The sequence below is a fragment of the Balaenoptera ricei genome, chromosome 3 (assembly GCF_028023285.1).
Source record: "Balaenoptera ricei isolate mBalRic1 chromosome 3, mBalRic1.hap2, whole genome shotgun sequence".
NCBI lineage: Eukaryota > Metazoa > Chordata > Mammalia > Artiodactyla > Balaenopteridae > Balaenoptera > Balaenoptera ricei.
The window spans coordinates 51,264,013-51,282,523 of NC_082641.1; the positions used below are offsets into that span (position 1 = coordinate 51,264,013).

General features: G+C 36.4%; 1 protein-coding gene across 7 annotated transcripts in view; it reads left to right on the forward strand.

The window, feature by feature from the left end:
- RNF180 (ring finger protein 180) overlaps positions 1–18,511 on the forward strand; it is a 286,491-nt gene that overhangs the window by 56,590 nt on the left and 211,390 nt on the right. The gene's annotated exons all lie outside the window — the stretch shown is intronic.

The following is an 18,511-nucleotide window of genomic DNA, read 5'->3' on the forward strand; positions in this document are numbered from 1 at the left end:
AGAGATGCTTGATTGTTCCAGAACTATTTGTTGAAAACACTGTCCTTTCTCCGTTGAAATGCTTTTGCAGCTTTGTCAGAAATCAACTGGCTCTATATGTGTGGTCTTTTTCTGGACTCTCTCTTCTGTTCAGTCTATTTTTGTGTCTCTCCCTTTGCCAATCGTCCTCTTTCTTGTTTATTGTAGCTTTATACTAAGTCATTAAAATAGGGTACTGTGATTCCTCCAACTTTATTTTTCATTTTCAAAATTGTTTTATTCTAGTTCCTTTGCCTTTCCATATAAATCTTTACAAAAAATAGATCAACTTGGGGAGAACCAAAATCTTTACTGTGTTTATTTTTCCAGTCCATGAACATGATATGTCTCTCCTTTTATTTAGGTCTTTGATTTCTTTCATCAGTATTTTGCAATTTTTAGCATTCAGAACGTGTGCATATACTGTTAGATTTATACCTAAGTATTTACTTTGTGTGTTATTGTTAATTTAAAAAATTGTTTTGATTTATAATTGTATTTCGCTAGTTTACAGAAACCTAATTGATTTTTGTTTTGACTTTATATCTTGTGCTGTTGATAGTACAGATCTTTGACATCTCTTGTCAGATTTATCCCTAAGTATTTATATTTTTATACTGTTGGTGAATAGTATTATTTTATTAAATCTTAATTTCCATTTGTTCATTAATAATATATAGAAATACAATTGATTTTTGGTATTAATCTTATATCTTACAACCTTTCTAATTTTACCTATCAGGAATAGCAGGGTTTTTGTAGATTTCACTGGGTTTTCTACTTAGATGATCATGTCTGCAAATAAAAACAGTCTTACTTCTTCCTTTCCAATTTGATTATTTATTTTTTTGTGTTATTGAGTGAGCTAGAACATCTAGTACAGTGTTGAGTAGAAGTGATGAGAGCAGGTATCCTTGTCTTTTTCCTGATGTTAGGAGGAAAGCACTCAGTCTTTCACCATTAAGTATTATGTTAGGTATGGGTTTTAGATAGATGCCCTTTATCAGGTTGAGGAAGTTTTCTTCTATTCCTAGTTTGCTGAAATTTTTATCATGAATGGATGTTGAATTTTGTCAAATGCTTTTTCTGTATCAATTGATATGATTATGTGTTTTTAATGTGAATATTAAGTGATTATCAAATATTGAGCCAGTGTTTCATTCCCACAGTAAATACTTTGTTATGTTGTATTTTTCTTTCTGTATATTGCTGGATACTACTTGCTAATATTTTTTGAGAGTTTTTTTGGTTTCTTTGATTTTTTGCCTCTGTACATGAAGGATATTATTCCGAAGCTTACTCTGTTTTTGTACAGTCTTTTTCTGATTTGATATCATGGTAGTGCTGGCCTTATAAAATGAGTTAAGAATTGTTCTTTCCTGTTGTGTTTTATGGAAAATATTGTGAAGAATTAATATTACTTTTTCTTAAATATTTGGTAATGAAACTACCTGGGCCTGGAGGTTCTGGGGGTGGGGGTGGGTGAAGGAGGTGAATTTAACTATGAATTCAATTTCTTTAATGTTTGTAGGACAATTCAGGTTATCTGTTTCATGTTGGATAATTTTGGTAGTTGTTTTCAATGAATTATCTAAGTTGTTGAAAATATGTGTGTAGAATGTTCATAGTATTCCCTTATTATCCCTTTAATGTCTGTTGGGTCTGTAATGATATCCCCTTTTCAATCCTGATAATAGCAATTTGTGTCTCGTCTCTCCTTCTCTCCCCTCCCTTCCCCTCCCCTCTTGCTTTTAGTTTTGCTAGAGGTTTATCAATTTTACCAGTCTTTTCAAAGAACCAGCTTTTGATTTCAATTATTTTTTTCTATTATTTTTTGTTTTCAAAGTCATTGATTTCTGGTCTTACTTTTATTACTGACTTCCTTCTGCTTGCTTTGACTTTATTTTCCTTTCTCTTATAAAATATTTTTTATGGGAGAAACTTAAGTTTTTGATTGGAAATACTTTTTTATCTCATCTAAGCATTTATTGCTATAAATTTCCCTTTAGTTACTGCATGGGCTACAACCCATGACTTTTATGTTGTGTTTTTAATTCAGTTCAAACTGTTTTCTAATTTCCTTTGAGACTTTTGTTGGCCCACGTAGTTTGTCTAAGTGGCTAGTATAATCATGCAAAGACTGAAATATTAGCATTCTGAGGAAATTTAAAAACTTCATCCTGTGGAAGGGTATTTCTTCCTCTGGATTGAGAGAATGTAAAGCTGCAACTAGTATAGCTGTATAATATTTTAAAATAATTCTATTTAAACATTTTGTTTGTTCTGCTGTGTTGACATTTCTTAACCTTGCACTTATTTAATATGAATAAAAGAAAATGTCTCTTTAAAACCCACAGGAAACTATTGTGAAAAGAGTTTACCTTACATTTCTGTGGCATGTTGTGCATGAAAATATAAAATAATTGACCAAGTATCATGGTTTTTAATAAATCAATGAACCATCTACAATTATTATATTACATTGTTCTGAGTTAACTAAATGAGTTAAGACTACTTGTATTATTACGAGGGTGTGATTTAGGCACTGGGGAGAATAGAGGTCAATAAATTATATTAAAGACCTACTTATTTGTGTTTACCTAGAGAAGATATACATTTTCCACAAAGGCATTAAGTTTCATTTTCCTGGATTTGCACATAGGGATAATTTTTCACAGATTTTGAAGGAGTCCACTTAATCTTTTATCACTTGATTCATCAGGTTGAAATCATACACAAATCATATTCTAAATATATTTTTGGTTATCTTTTTAAAATAAAATTTTTGTGCTTCTGAATTATAATAGTAATTCACATATTGAACAGTTATCCCCATTTGTTCTGTTTCTAAAGAAGAAAATTAATGGTTTATTGAAATAAAAAGCTTCAGTAATGAAAATAACTAAAATTTTAATTAGATGACACATTTTACTATAATTTTCCATTGTGTGTGTATATATATACACACAGACAAACATCCCCCCCCACACACAATTCTTTATCTGTTCACCTCTTAATGGACACTTAGGTTGCTTTCATATCTTGACTGTAGTATATATGCTGCTGTGAAGATTGGGGTGTCTGTATCTTTTTGAATTAGTGTTTTTGTTTTGTCCAGATATGTACCCAAGAATGGAATTGCTGGTTCATATGGTAGTTTTATTTTTAGTTTTTTGAGAAACCTCCATACTGTTTTCCATGGTGCCTGCACCAATTTTCATTCCCAGCAGCAGTGCACCAAGGGTTCCCTCTAATCCACATCCTTGCTAACATGTGTTATTTATGGTTATTTTTTGATGATAGCCATTCTGACAGGTGTGAGGTGATATCTCATTGTGGTTTTGATTTGTCTGATGATTAGTAATGTTGAGCATCTTTTCATGTGCCTGTTGGTCATCTGTATATCTTCTTTGGAAAAATGTCTATTCAGGTCTTCTGCCCATTTTTGGATAGGGTAGTTTGGTTTTTTGATATTGAGTTACATGAGCTGTTTATATATTTTGGATATTAACCCCTTATTGGTCATATCATTTGCAAATATGTTTTTCCTATTCAGTAGATTGTCTTTTCTTTTTTTTTTTATGGTTTCTTTTGCTGTGCAAAAGCTTTTAAGTTTAATTAGGCCCTGTTTATTTTTGCTTTTATTTCTTTTGCCTTAGGAGACTGATCCCTCAGAATGTTACAATTTGTGTCAAATAGTATTCTGCCTATGTTCTTTTCTAGAAGTTTTGTAGTTTAAGGTCATACATTTAGGTCTTTAATCCATTTTGAGTTTAATTTTGTATATGATGTGAGAAAATGTTCTAATTTCATTCTTTTACATGGATCAGTCCAGTTTTCCCAGCACCACTTATTGAAGAGACTGTCTTTTCTCTATTGTATATTCTTGCATCCTTTGTTGTAGATTAATTGACCATAGGTGCATGGGTTTATTTCTGGGCTCTTTATTCTGTTCTATTGATCTATATGTCTTTTTTTGTTCCAGTACCATTCTGTTTTGATTACTGTAGCTTTATAGTATTGTCTGAAATCAGCTTTGTTCTTTTTTTCCTCAAGATTGCTCTGGCAATTTGAGGTCTTTTGACATGGAACCTTTTGAGGTTCCATATAAATTTTAGGATTACTTGTTCTAGTTCTGTGAAAAATGTCATGGGTATTTTGTTAGGGATTGCATTAAATCAGTAGATTGCCTTGGGTAGTGTGGTAATTTTAATAATATTATTTCTTCCAATCCATGAACACAGGATCTTTCCAGTTATTTGTATCATCCTCAATTTCTTTCTTCAGTGTTGCATGGTTTTCAGACTACAGGTCTTTCACCTCCTTGGTTAACTTTATTCCTAGGAATTTTATTCTTTTTGATGAAAATTTAAATAAAATTGTTTTCTTGCTTTCTCTCTCTGATAGTTCATTATTTGTGTATAGAAAAGAACAGATTTCTATATATTAATCTTGTATTCTACAACTTTACTGAATTCATTTATTAGTTCTTGTAGTTTTTGATGGAGACATTAGGATTTTCTGTATATACTACCATGTGATCTGCAAATAGTGACAGTTTTACTTCTCCCCTTCTGATTTGGATGCCTTTTCTTTTCTTTTTTCTTGCCTGATTGCTTTGGCTAGAACGTCCAATACTATGTTAAAAAGGAGCAGTGAGAGTGAGCATCCTTGTCTTGTTCCTGATTTTAGAAGAAAAGCTTTTAGCTTTTTACTGTTGAATATGATGTTAGCTGTTGGTTTGTAATAAACGGCCTTTATTATGTTGAAATATGTTCCCTGTATACCTACTTTGACGAGAGTTTTTATCATGAATGGATGTTGTCAAATGCTTTTTCTGCATTTATTGAGATGATCATGTGACTTTTATCCTTCATTTTGTTAATGTGGTGTGTCACATTGACTGATTTCTGAGTATTGAACCATCCTTGCACTCCTGGAATAAATCCCACTTGATCATGGTTTTTAATCCTTTTTATGTATCATTGAATTTGGTTTATCAGTATTTTGTTGAAGATTTTACATCTGTATTCATCAGAGATAAAGGCCTCTAATTTTGTTTTTTTTTTTGTAGTGTTTTTGTCTGGTTTTGATATCAGGGTAATTATGGCCTTATAGAATGAATTTGGGAGTGTTCCCTCCTCTTCAGTTTTTTGGAATAGTTTGAGAAAGATAGGTATTAGCTCTTTTTTTTTTTTTTTTTTTAAACATCTTTATTGAAGTATAATTGCCTTACAATGGTGTGTTAGCTTCTGCTTTATAACAAAGTTAATCAGTTATACATATACAATATGTTCCCATATCTCTTCCCTCTTGCATCTCCCTCCCTCCCACCCTCCCCATCCCACCCCTCTAGGTGGTCACAAAGCACCGAGCTGATCTCCCTGTGCTATGCGGCTGCTTCCCACTAGCTATCTATTTTACATTTGGTAGTGTATATATGTCCATGACACTCTCTCACCCTGTCACATCTCACCCCACCCCCTCCCCATATCCTCAAGTCCATTCTCTAGTAGGTCTGTGTCTTTATTCCCGTCTTGCCACTAGGTTCTTCATGGCTTTTTTTTCCCCTTAGATTCCGTATATATGTGTTAGCATACTGTATTTGTTTTTCTCTTTCTGACTTACTTCACTCTGTATGACAGACTCTAACTCCATCCACCTCATTACAAATACCTCCATTTCATTTCTTTTTCTGGCTGAGTAATAGTCCATTGTATATATGTGCCACATCTTCTTTATCCATTCATCTGTCGATGGACATTTAGGTTGCTTCCATGTCCTGGCTATTGTAAATAGAGCTGCAATGAACATTTTGGTACATGACTCTTTTTGAACTATGGTTTTCTCAGGGTATATGCCCAGTAGTGGGATTGCTGGATCGTATGGTAGTTCTATTTGTAGTTTTTTAAGGAACCTCCATACTGTTCTCCATAGTGGCTGTATCAATTTACATTCCCACCAACAGTGCAAGAGAGTTCCCTTTCCTCCACACCCTCTCCAGCATTTATTGTTTCTAGATTTTTTGATGATGGCCATTCTGACCGGTGTGAGATGATATCTCATTGTAGTTTTGATTTGCATTTCTCTAATGATTAATGATGTTGAGCATTCTTTCATGTGTCTGTAGGCCATCTGTATATCTTCTTTGGAGAAATGTCTGTTTAGGTCTTCTGCCCATTTTTGGATTGGGTTGTTCGTTTTTTTGTTATTGAGCTGCATGAGCTGCTTGTAAATCTTGGAGATTAATCCTTTGTCAGTTGCTTCATTTGCAAATATTTTCTCCCATTCTGATGGTTGTCTTTTGGTCTTGTTTATGGTTTCCTTTGCTGTGCAAAAGCTTTTAAGTTTCATTAGGTCCCATTTGTTTATTTGTGTTCTTATTTCCATTTCTCTGGGAGCTGGGTCAAAAAGAATCTTGCTGTGATGTATGTCATAGAGTGTTCTGCCTATGTTTTCCTCTAAGAGTTTGATAGTGTCTGGTCTTACACTTAGGTCTTTAATCCATTTTGAGTTTATTTTTGTGCATGGTGTCAGGGAGTGTTCTAATTTCATACTTTTACATGTATCTGTCCAATTTTCCCAGCACCACTTATTGAAGAGGCTGTCTTTTCTCCACTGTATATGCTTGCCTCCTTTATCGAAGATAAGGTGACCATATGTGCGTGGGTTTATCTCTGGGCTTTCTATCCTGTTCCATTGATCAATATTTCTGTTTTTGTGCCAGTACCAAACTGTCTTGATTATTGTAGCTTTGTAATATAGTCTGAAGTCAGGGAGCCTGATTCCCCCAGCTCCATTTTTCGTTCTCAAGATTGCTTTGGCTATTCGGGGTCTTTTGTGTTTCCATACAAATTGTGAAATTTTTTGTTCTAGTTCTGTGAAAAATGCCAGTGGTAGTTTGATAGGGATTGCATTGAATCTGTAGATTGCTTTGGGTAGTAGAGTCATTTTCACAATGTTGATTCTTCCAATCCAGGAACATGGTATATCTTTCCATCTATTTGTATCATCTTTAATTTCTTTCATCAGTGTCTTATAATTTTCTGCATACAGGTCTTTTGTCTCCTTAGGTAGGTTTATTCCTAGATATTTTATTCTTTTTGTTGCAATGGTAAACGGGAGTGTTTTCTTAATTTCACTTTCAGATTTTTCGTCATTAGTGTATAGAAATGCAAGAGATTTCTGTGCATTAATTTTGTATCCTGCAACTTTACCAAATTCATTGATTAGCTCTAGGAGTTTTCTGGTAGCATCTTTAGGATTCTCTATGTATAGTATCATGTCATCTGCAAACAGTGACAGCTTTATTTCTTCTTTTCCGATTTGGATTCCTTTTATTTCTTTGTCTTCTCTGATTGCTGTGGCTAACACTTCCAAAACTATGTTGAATAATAGTGGTGAGAGTGGGCAACCTTGTCTTGTTCCTGATCTTAGTGGAAATGGTTTCAGTTTTTCACCATTGAGTACAATGTTGGCTGTGGGTTTGTCATATATGGCCTTTATTATGTTGAGGAAAGTTCCCTCTATGCCTACTTTCTGCAGGGCTTTTATCATAAATGGGTGCTGAATTTTGTCGAAAGCTTTCTCTGCATCTATTGAGATGATCATATGGTTTTTCTCCTTCAATTTGTTAATATGGTGTATCACATTGATTGATTTACGTATATTGAAGAATCCTTGCATTCCTGGGATAAACCCCACTTGATCATGGTGTATGATCCTTTTAATGTGCTGTTGGATTCTGTTTGCGAGTATTTTGTTGAGGATTTTTGCATCTATGTTCATCAGTGATATTGGCCTGTAGTTTTCTTTCTTTGTGACATCTTTGTCTGGTTTTGGTATCAGGGTGATGGTGGCCTCGTAGAATGAGTTGGGGAGTGTTCCTCCCTCTGCAATATTTTGGAAGAGTTTGAGAAGGATAGGTGTTAGCTCTTCTCTAAATGTTTGATAGAATTCACCTGTGAAGCCATCTGGTCCTGGGCTTTTGTTTGTTGGAAGGTTTTTAATCACAGTTTCAATTTCAGTGCTTGTGATTGGTCTGTTCATATTTTCTATTTCTTCCTGGTTCATTCTCGGCAGGTTGTGCATTTCTAAGAATCTGTCCGTTTCTTCCAGGTTGTCCATTTTATTGGCGTAGAGTTGCTTGTAGTAATCTCTCATGATCTTTTGTATTTCTGCAGTGTCAGTGGTTACTTCTCCTTTTTCATTTCTAATTCTATTGATTTGTGTCTTCTCCCTATTTCTCTTGATGAGTCTGGCTAATGGTTTATCAATTTTGTTTTTCTTCTCAAAGAACCAGCTTTTAGTTTCATTGATTTTTGCTATTGTTTCCTTCATTTCTTTTTCATTTATTTCTGACCTGATCTTTATGATTTCTTTCCTTCTGCTAGCTTTGGGGTTTTTTTGTTCTTCTTTCTCTAATTGCTTTAGGTGCAAGTTTAGGTTGTTTATTCGAGATGTTTCCTGTTTCTTGAGGTAGGCTTGTATTGCTATAAACTTCCCTCTTAGCACTGCTTTTGCTGCGTCCCATAGGTTTTGGGTCGTCGTATCTCCATTGTCATTTGTTTCTAGGTATTTTTTGATTTCCCCTTTGATTTCTTCAGTGATCACTTCGTTATTAAGTAGTGTATTGTGTAGCCTCCATGTGTTTGTATTTTTTACAGATCTTTTCCTGTAATTGATATCTAGTCTCATAGCGTTGTGGTCGGAAAAGATACTTGATAGGATTTCAATTTTCTTAAATTTACCAAGGCTTGATTTGTGACCCAAGATATGATCTATCCTGGAGAATGTTCCATGCGCACTTGAGAAAAATGTGTATTCTGTTGTTTTTGGGTGGAATGTCCTATAAATATCAATTAAGTCCATCTTGTTTAATGTATCATTTAAAGCTTGTGTTTCCTTATTTATTTTCATTTTGGATGATCTGTCCATTGGTGAAAGTGGGGTGTTAAAGTCCCCTACTATGATTGTGTTGCTGTCAATTTCCCCTTTTATGGCTGTTAGTATTTGCCTTATGTATTGAGGTGCTCCTATGTTGGGTGCATAAATATTTACAATTGTTATACCTTCCTCTTGGATCGATCCCTTGATCATTATATAGTGTCCTTCTTTGTCTCTTATAATATTCTTTATTTTAAAGTCTATTTTGTCTGATATGAGAATTGCTACTCCAGCTTTCTTTTGATTTCCATTTGCGTGGAATATCTTTTTCCATCCCCTCACTTTCAGTCTGTATGTGTCTGTAGGTCTGAAGTGGGTCTCTTGTAGACAGCATATATATGGGTCTTGTTTTTGTATCCATTCAGCCAGTCTGTGTCTTTTGGTGGGAGCATTTAATCCATTTACATTCAAAGTAATTATCGATATGTATGTTCCTATTCCCATTTTCTTAAATGTTTTGGGTTTGTTATTGTAGGTGTTTTCCTTCTCTTGTGTTTCTTGCCTAGAGAAGTTCCTTTAGCATTTGTTGTAAAGCTGGTTTGGTGGTGCTGAACTCTCTCAGCTTTTGCTTGTCTGTAAAGGTTTTAATTTCTCCATCACATCTGAATGAGATCCTTGCTGGGTAGAGTAATCTTGGTTGTAGGTTTTTCTCCTTCATCACTTTAAGTATATCCTGCCACTCCCTTCTGGCTTGCAGAGTTTCTGCTGAAAGATCAGATGTTAACCTTATTAGGTATTAGCTCTTACTTATATGTTTGCTAGAATTCCCCTGTAAAGCTATCTGGTTCTAGACTTTTGTTTGCTGGGAGTTTTTTTTTTTTTTTTTAATTACAAATTCAGTTCCACTACTAGTGATTCGTCTGTTCTGATTGTCTGTTTCTTCTTGATTCAGCCTTTGAAGGTTGCATGTTTCTAGAAACTTGTCCGTTTCTTCTAGGTGTTCCAGTTTGTTGGCATATAACTGTTTGTAGTATTCTCTTATGATTTTTTGTGTCTCTGTCATATTGGATGTTATTTGTCCTTTTTCATGTCTTATTTTGTTTATTTGGGTCCTTTCTTTTATTGTTGTTGATGAGACTGTCTAAAGGCTTATCAACTTTATGTTTTCAAAAAAACAGGTCTTGGTTTCATTGATTTTTCTTCTTTTTTGCCTCTATTTTATTTATATCCTTGCTAATCTCTGTTATTTCCTTCTTTCTGCTGACCTTATACTTTGTTTATACTTCTTTTTCTAATTACCTTAGATGGTAGGTTAGGTTGTTTAATTGAGATTTTTCTCATTTCTTGAAGTAGACCTATATCACTATAAGCTTCCCTCTTAGAACTGCTTTTGCTGCATGCCATGGATTTTAGAAGGTTGAGGGGTTTTTTTCATTTGTCTCGAGGTATTTTCTGATTTTCTCTTTGATTTATCATTGACCCATTTTATTTTTTAGTAGCATTTTGTTTAGTCTCCATGTATTTTGGTGTTTTTACCATTTTTCTTCCTGCAGTTAATTTCTGGTTTCATTCTGTGTTGCCAGAAAAAATACTTGGTATAGTTTATATCCTCTTAAATTTGTTGAGACTTCTTTGTGGCCAAGCGTGTGATATATCCTGGAGAATGTTCCATTTGCACTTGAAAAGAATGTGTTTTCTGCTGTTTTTGGTTGAAATGTCCTATAGATATCTGTTAAGCCCAATTGGTCTAATGTGTCTTTTAGGACTACTTTTCCCGTATTGATTTTCTGTCTGAATGATCTCTCCAGTTATGTAAGTGGGTGGTTAAAGTCTCCTACTATTATTGTATTATTGTCAGTTTCTCTCTTTATGTCTGTTAATATTTGCTTTATATATGTAGATGCTCCTATTTTAGGTATGTATATGTTAGTGAGTTTTATATACAGTTCTTGTATTGATTCCTTTATCATTATATAAAGCCCTTCTTTTTGTTATAGACTTTGTTTTACTGTCTACTTTGTCTGATATGAGTATTGCTACCCCAGCATTCCTGTTTCTATTTACACGAAATATCTTTTTCCAGCCTCTCACTTTCAGACTATATGTGTGTTTAGCTCTGAAGTGAGTCTCTTGTAGTCAGCAGATAGATGGCTCTTGTTATTTTTAACCAGTCAGCCCTCTCTGTGTCTTTTGATTACAGCATTTAGTCCACTGACATTTACAGTGATTTTTAATATGTAGGTACTTACTGCCATTTTGTTACTTGTCTTCTGGTAGTTTTTGTAGTTCTTCTCTGTTCTTCTTTTAGTCTCTTCCCTTGTGGTTTATTTTTTAGTGGTATGCTTATGTTCCTTTCTATCTGGTTTTTGAGTTTTTATTGCAGGTTTTTGATCTGTGGTTATCTTGGGGTTCATATGTGTTGACTTACATTTATATTTATTTTTTAAAACTGGTTGTCATTTAAGGTAAAACACATTCTAAAAGGTCTACATTTTTCACTCCCCTCCCCCACATTTTGGGTTTTTTTTAACATCTTTATTGGAGTATAATTGCTTTATAATGGTGTGTTGGTTTCTGATTTATAACAAAGTGAATCAGTTATACATATACATATGTCCCCATATCTCTTCCCTCTTACATCTCCCACCCTCCCTATCCCACCCCTCTAGGTGGTCACAAAGCACTGAGCTGATCTCCCTGTGCCATGCAACTGCTTCCCACTAGCTATCTATTTTATGTTTGGTAGTGTATATATGTCCATGCCACTCTCACACTTTGTCCCTTCTTACCCTTCCCCCTCCCCGTGTCCTCAAGTCCATTCTCTAGTAGGTCTGCGTCTTTATTGCTGTCTTGCCCCTAGATTTTTCTGACCATTCTTTTTTTCTTTTTTTTAGATTCCATATATATGTGTTAGCACAGAGTATTTGTTTTTCTCTTTCTGACTTACGTCACTCTGTATGAGTCTCTAGGTCCATCCACCTCACTACAAATAACTCAGTTTCGTTCCTTTTTATGGCTGAGTAATATTCCATTGTATATATGTGCCACATCTTCTTTTATCCATTCATCTGTTGATGGACACTTAGGTTGCTTCCATGTCCTGGCTATTGTAAATAGAGCTTCAGTGAACACTTTGGTACATGACTCTTTTTGAATTATGGTTTTCTCAGGGTATATGCCCAGTAGTGGGATTGCTGGGTTGTATGGTAGTTCTATTTATAGTTTTTTAAGGAAACTCCATACTGTTCTCCATAGTGGCTGTATCAATTTACATTCCCGCCAACAGTGCAAGAGGGTTCCCTTTTCTCCACACCCTCTCCAGCATTTATTGTTTGTAGATTTTTTGATGATGGCCATTCTGACTGGTGTGAGATGATATCTCATTGTAGTTTTGATTTGCATTTCTCTAATGATTAATGATGTTGAGCATTCTTTCATGTGTTTGTTGGCAAACTGTATATCTTCTGCGGAGAAATGTCTATTTAGGTCTTCTGGCCATTTTTGGAATGGGTTCTTTGTTTTTTTGATATTGAGCTGCCTGAATTGCTTGTATGTTTTGGAGATTAATCTTTTGTCAGTTGCTTCACTGGCAAATATTTTCTCCCATTCTGAGGGTTGTCTTTTCGTCCTGTTTATGGTTTCATTTGCTGTGCAAAAGCTTTTAAGTTTCATTACGTCCCATTTGTTTATTTTTGTTTTTATTTCCATTCCTCTAGGAAGTGGGTCAAAAAGGATCTTGCTGTGATTTATGTCATACAGTGTTCTGCCTATGTTTTCCTCTAAGAGGTTGATGGTGTCTGACCTTACATTTAGGTCTTTAATCCATTTTGAGTTTATTTTTGTGTATGATGTTAGGGAGTGTTCTAATTTCATTCTATGTAGCTGTCCAGTTTTCCCAGCACCACTTATTGAAGAGGCTGTCTTTTCTCCACTGTATATACTTGCCTCCTTTATCAAAGATAAGGTGACCATAGGTGCGTGGTTTTATCTCTGGGCTTTCTATGCTGTTCCATTGATCTATATTTCTGTTTTTGTGCCAGTACCAAACTGTCTTGATTACTGTAGCTTTGTAGTATAGTCTGAAGTCAGGGAGCCTGATTCCTCCAGCTCCATTTTTCTTTCTCAATATTGCTTTGGCTATTTGGGGTCTTGTGTGTTTCCATACAAATTGTGAAATTTTTTGTTCTAGTTCTGTGAAAAATGCCATTGGTAATTTGATAGGGATTGCATTGAATCTGTAGATTGCTTTGGATAGTAGAGTCATTTTCACAGTGTTGATGGTTCCAATCCAAGAACATGGTATATCTCTCCATCTGTTGGTATCATCTTTAATTTCTTTCATCAGTGTCTTATAGTTTTCTGCATACAGGTCTTTTGTCTCCTTAAGTAGGTTTATTCTTAGATATTTTATTCTTTTTGTTGCAATGGTAAATGGGAGTGTTTCCTTAATTTCACTTTCACATTTTTCATCGTTAGTGTATAGGAATGCAAGAGATTTCTGTGCATTAATTTTGTATCCTGCTACTTTACGAAATTCATTGCTTAGCTCTAGTAGTTTTCTGGTAACATCTTTAGGATTCTCTATGTATAGTATCATGTCATCTGCAAACAGTGACAGCTTTACTTCTTCTTTTCCAATTTGGATTCCTTTTATTTCTTTTCCTTCTCTGATTGCTGTGGCTAACACTTCCAAAACTATGTTGAATAATAGTGGTGAGAGTGAACAACCTTGTCTTGTTCCTGATCTTAGTGAATGGTTTCAGTTTTTCACCATTGAGGATGATGTTGGCTGTGAGTTTGTCATATATAGCCTTTATTATGTTGAAGAAAGTTCCCTCTATGCCTTCTTTCTGGAGGGTTTTTTTTATCATAAATGGGTGTTGAATTTTGTCGAAAGTTTTCTCCGCAGCTGTTGAGATGATCATATGATTTTTCTCCTTCAATTTGTTAATACGGTGTATCACGTTGATTGATTTGTGTATATTGAAGAATCCTTGCATTCCTGGGATAAACCCCACTTGATCATGGTGCGTGATCCTTTTAATGTGCTGTTGGATTCTGTTTGCTAGTATTTTGTTGAGGATTTTTGCATCTATGTTCATCAGTGATATTGGCCTGTAGTTTTCTTTCTTTGTGACATCTTTGTCTGGTTTTGATATCAGGGTGATGGTGGCCTCGTAGAATGAGTTTGGGAGTGTTCCTCCGTCTGCTATATTTTGGAAGAGTTTGAGAAAGATAGGTGTTAGCTCTTCTCTAAATGTTTGATAGAATTCGCTCGTGAAGCCATGTGGTCCTGGGCTTTTGTTCGTTGGAAGATTTTTCATCACAGTTTCAATTTCAGGGCTTGTTATTGGTCTGTTTATATTTTCTGTTTCTTCCTGGTTCAGTCTCGGATGGTCGTGCATTTCTAAGAATTTGTCCATTTCTTCCAGGTTGTCCATTTTATTGGCATAGAGTTGCTTGTAGTAATCTCTCATGATCCTTAGTATTCCTGCAGTGTCAGTTGTTTCTTCTCCTTTTTCATTTCTAATTCTATTGATTTGAGTCTTCTTCCTTTTTTCTTGGTAAGTCTGGGTAATGGTTTACCAATTTTGTTTATCTTATCAAAGAACCAGCATTTAGTTTTATTGATCTTTGCTATCGTTTCCTTCATTTCTTTTTCATTTAATTCTGATCTGATCATTATGATTTCTTTCCTTCTGCTAACTTTGGGGTTTTCTTGTTCTTCTTTCTCCTATTGCTTTAGGTGTAAGGTTAGGTTGTTTATTTCCTATGTTTCTTGTTTCTTGAGGTAGGATTGTGTTGCTGTAAACTACCCTCTTTGAACTGCTTTTGCTTCATCCTATAGGTTTTGGGTTGTCGTGTCTTCATTGTCATTTGTTTCTAGGTATTTTTTGATTTCCCCTTTGATTTCTTCAGTGATCACTTGGTTATTAAGTAGTGTATTGTTTAGCCTCCATGTGTTTGTATTTTTTACAGATCTTTTCCTGTAATTGATATCTAGTCTCATAGCGTTGTGGTTGGAAAAGATACTTGATACGATTTCAATTTTCTTAAATTTACCAAGGCTTGATTTGTGACCCAAGATACGATCTATCCTGGAGAATGTTCCATGAGCACTTGAGAAGAAAGTGTATTCTGTTGTTTTTGGATGGATTGTCCTATAAATATCAGTTAAGTCCATCTTGTTTAATGTATCATATAAAACTTGTGTCTCCTTATTTATTTTCATTTTGGATGATCTGTCCATTGGTGAAAGTGGGGTGTTAAAGTACCCTACTATGATTGTGTTACTGTTGATTTCCACTTTTATGGCTGTTAGTATTTGCCTTATGTATTGAGGTGCTCCTATGTTGGGTGCATAAATATTTACAATTGTTATATCTTCTTCTTGGATTGATCCCTTGTTCATTATGTAGTGTCCTTCTTTGTCTCTTGTAATAGTCTTTGTTTTAAAGTCTATTTTGTCTGATGTGAGAAATGCTACTCCAGCTTTCTTTTGATTTCCATTTGCATGGAATATCTTTTTCCATCCCCTCACTTTCAGTCTGTATGTGTCCCTAGGTCTGAAGTGGGTTTCTTGTAGACAGCATATGTACGGGTCTTGTTTTTGTATCCATTCAGCCAGTCTTTGTCTTTTGGTTGGAGCATTTAGTCCATTTACATTTAAAGTAATTGTTGATATGTATGTTCCTATTACCATTTTCTTAATTGTTTCGGGTTTGTTATTGTAGGTCTTTTCCTTCTCTTGTGTTTCCTGCCTAGAGAAGTTCCTGTAGCATTAGTTGTAAAGCTGATTTGGTGGTGCTGAATTCTCTTAGCTTTTGCTTGTTTGTAAAGCTTTTAATTTCTCTGTCAAATCTGAATGAGATCCTGCTGGGTAGAGTAATCTTGGTTGTAGGTTTTTCTCCTTCATGACTTTAAATATGTCCTGCCACTCCCTTCTGACTTGGACCGTTTCTGCTGAAAGATCAGCTGTTAACCTTATGGGGATTCCCTTATGTGTCATTTGTTGTTTTTCCCTTGCTGCTTTTAATATTTGTTCTTTGTATTTAATTTTTGATAGTTTGATTAATATGGGTCTTGGCGTGTTTCTCCTTGGATTTATCCTGTATGGGACTCTCTGTGTTTCCTGGACTTGATTAACTATTTCCTTTCCCATATTAGGGAAGTTTTCAACTATAATCTCTTCAAATATTTTCTCAGTCCTTTTCTTTTTCTTTTCTTCTTCTGGGACCCCTGTAATTCAAATATTGGTGTGTTTAATGTTGTCCCAGAGGTCTCTGAGACTGTCCTCAATTCTTTTCATTCTTTTTTCTTTATGCTGCTGTGCAGTAGTTATTTCCACTATTTTATCTTCCAGGTCACCTATCCGTTCCTCTGCCTCAGTTATTCTGCTATTGATCCCTTCTAGAGAGTTTTTAATTTCATTTATTGTGTTGTTCATTACTGTTTGTTTGCTTTTAGTTCTTCTAGGTCCTTGTTAAACATTTCTTGTATTTTCTCCATTCTGTTTCCAAGATTTTCGATTATCTTTACTATCATTATTCTGAATTCTTTTACAGGTAGACTGCCTATTTCCTCTTCATTTGTTAGGTCTGGTGGGTTTTTGTCTTGCTCCTTCATCTGCTGTGTGTTTCTCTGTCTTCTCATTTTGCTTAACTTACTGTGTTTGGGGTTTCCTTTTTGCAGGCTGGAGGTTCATTGTTTCTGTTGTTTTTGGTGTCTGTCCCCAGTGGCTAAGGTTGGTTCAGTGGGTTGTTTAGGCTTCCTGGTGGAGGGGACTAGTGCCTGTTTTCTGGTGGATGAGGCTGGATCTTGTCTTTCTGGTGGGCAGGTCCACGTCTGGTGGTGTGTTTTGGAGTGTCTGTGGCCTTATTATGATTTTAGGCAGCCTCTGTGTTAATGGATGGGGTTGTGTTCCTGTCTTGCTAGTTGTTTGTCATAGGGTGTCCTGCTCTGTAGCTTGCTGGTCATTGAGTGGAGCTGGGTCTTGGCGATGAGATGGAGATCTCTGGGAGATTTTCGCCATTTGATATTACATGGAACTGGGAGGTCTCTTGTGGACCAGTGTCCTGAACTTGGCTCTCCCACCTCAGTGGCACAGCCATGATGCCTGTCCTCCACACGGCTCAGAATAAAAGGGAGAAAAAAAAGAAAGAAAGAAAGAAAGAAGAAGGTAAAATAAAATAAAATAAAGTTATTAAAATAAGAAATAAAAAATAATTATTAAGAAAAATAATTATTTTTAAGTAATAAAAAAATAAAAATAAAAAACAGACAGAAACCCTAGGACAAATGGTAAAAGCAAAGCTATACAGAGAGAATCACACACAGAAGCATACACATACACACTCACAAAAAGGGAAAAGGGGAAATATATATATATATCGTTGCTCCCAAAGTCCACCTCCTCAAATTGGGATGATGCGTTGTTTATTCAGGTATTCCACAGATGCAGGTACATCAAGTTGATTGTGGAGATTTAATCCGCTGCTCCTGAGGCTGCTGGGAGAAATTTCCCTTTCTCTTCTTTGTTCACACAGCTCCAGGGGTTCAGCTTTGGATTTGGACCCACCTCTGCGTTTAGGTTGCCTGAGGGCATCTGTTCTTCACTCAGACTGGATGGGATTAAAGGAGCAGCTGAGTCGGGGGCTCTGGCTTACTCAGGCCGGCGGGAGGGAGGGGTACGGATGCAGGGCCGGCCTGACGTTGCAGCAGCCTGAGGCGCGCCGTGTGTTCTCCCGGGGAAGTTGTCCCTGGATCATGGGACCCTGGCAGTGGTGGGCTGCACAGGCTCCTGGGAGGGGAGGTGTGGAGAGTGACCTGTGGTTGCACACAGGCTTCTTGGTGGCTGCAACAGCAGCCTTAGCATTTCATGCCCGTCTCTGGTAGCCGCGGCTCACGCCCGTCTCTGGAGGTCGTTTAGGCAGTGCTCTTAATCCCCTCTCCTCACGCACCAGGAAACAAAGAGAGAAGAAAAAGTCTTCTGTTTCTTCAGCAGCTCCAGACTTTTTCCCAGACTCCCTCCAGGCTAGCTGTGGCGCACTAGCCCCCTTCAGGCTGTGTTCACGCAGCCAACCCCAGTCCTCTCCCTGATATCCGACTGAAGCCCGAGCCTCAGCTCCCAGCCCCGACCCATCCCGGCAGGTGAGCAGATAAGCCTCTCAGCCTGGTGACTGCTGGTCGGCACCGGTCCTCTGTGCGGGAATCTCTCCGCTTTGCCCTCTGCACCCCTGTTGCTGTGCTCTCTTCCGTGGCTCCAAAGCTCCCCACCTCTGCCACCCGCAGTCTCCGCCCGTGAAGGGGCTTCCTAGTGTGTGGAAACCTTTCTTCCTTCACAGCTCCCTCTCACTGGTGCAGGTCCCATCCCTATTCTTTTGTCTCTGTTTTTTCCTTTTTCTTTCGCCCTACCCAGGTACATGGGGAGTTTCTTGCCTTTTGGGAAGTGTGAGGTCTTCTGCCAGCATTCAGTAGGTATTCTGTAGGAGTTGTTCCACATGTAGATGTATTTCTGATGTATTTGTGGGGAGGAAGGTGATCTCTGCGTCTTAGTGTTCCGCCATCTTGACGCTCCTCCCCTCACATTTTGTGTTTTTGATGTCCT